We start from the raw sequence: 1,382 nt of genomic DNA, 5'->3' as shown, positions 1-1,382 counted from the left end.
AGGGAGTATGCCCTCAAGTTTAACCAACTTTCAAGATATGCTCCACACTTGGTTGCCGACTCACGATCTAGAATGAACAAATTCGTGATGGGTGTGTCCGACCTAGTGAGTGAAGAATGCCGATCCGCAATGTTGATTAGTGACATGGACTTGTCCCGCTTGATGGTTTATGCCGAACAAATGGAGGAAGAGAAGTTGAGGAAGAGGAGGGGTCATGAGGCCAAGAGGGCTCGTTTTGAGGGAAAGTTCCAAAGTCGAAGGGGAGGCCGGTTTCATCAAGGCCAAGGGTCTTTTCATGCGCCCCATAAGGGGTTTTCCAATGACGTTCCAAGGGCCCAAGGTGTTGGTGGTATGGGTCCTATTGATGTATGTTCGAAGTGTGGTAAGGGCCATGGTGGCCCGTGCTTGAGAAATACCGGTGCTTGCTATAGTTGTGGGGAAATGGGGCACAAGGCAATCGATTGTCCTCGAAATCGCAACAAGGGTAAGGAGGTCGATCCACAAGGTGCCAATGCGGTTCCTTTGGGGAGAGGGGGCCGACAAGATGGTGACCCAAGGCACAATCGATTTTATGCTTTGCATGGGAGGCAAAGGGTCGATGAAGTCCCCGATGTCGTTACCGATATGTTGAAAATCTTTGACTTTGATGTATATGCATTAATTGATCCGGGTGCCTCTCTTTCTTTTGTCACCCCCTTTGTTGCCAAAAAGTTTCATGTTGAGCCCGCATTGTTGCGTGAGTCATATAAGGTGTCTACTCCTATTGGTGCATATGTTGTTGCTAGGAAGGTCTATAGAAATTGTCCTATTTGCATCTTGCATAAAATATTGCCTTGTGATCTTGTTGAGTTGGACATGATCGATTTTGATGTTGTTCTTGGGATGAATTGGTTGCATGCATACTATGCTTCCATTGATTGTAGAACCCGTAGGGTCAAATTCCAATTTCCAAGTGAACCCATTCTTGAGTGGGAAAGCCAAAATGTGGTAGTCAAGGGTAGGTTCATCTCTTGCATTAAAGCCCGTAAGTTGATCTCTAAGGGGTGTCTCTATCATCTTGTGAGGGTCAGGGATGTGGAGTCCAAAACCCTTCCTATAGAGTCGGTTTCGATTGTAAATGAATTCCTTGATGTCTTTCCTAATGACCTTCCCGGTGTTTCTCCCGAAAGGGAAATAGATTTTGGCATAGACCTCCTCCCCGATACTCAACCCATTTCTATTCCCCCTTACCGTATGGCCCCGGCGGAGTTAAAGGAGTTGAAGGAACAATTGAAGGACTTGTTGGAGAAGGGTTTTATTAGGCCTAGCCAATCATCATGGGGTGCTCCTGTGTTGTTTGTGAAGAAGAAAGATGGGTCCCTTAGGATGTGTATTGATTACCG

Source organism: Solanum stenotomum, chromosome 8 (genome assembly GCF_019186545.1).
Source record: "Solanum stenotomum isolate F172 chromosome 8, ASM1918654v1, whole genome shotgun sequence".
NCBI lineage: Eukaryota > Viridiplantae > Streptophyta > Magnoliopsida > Solanales > Solanaceae > Solanum > Solanum stenotomum.
Note: the sequence above shows the minus strand (reverse complement) of the source record.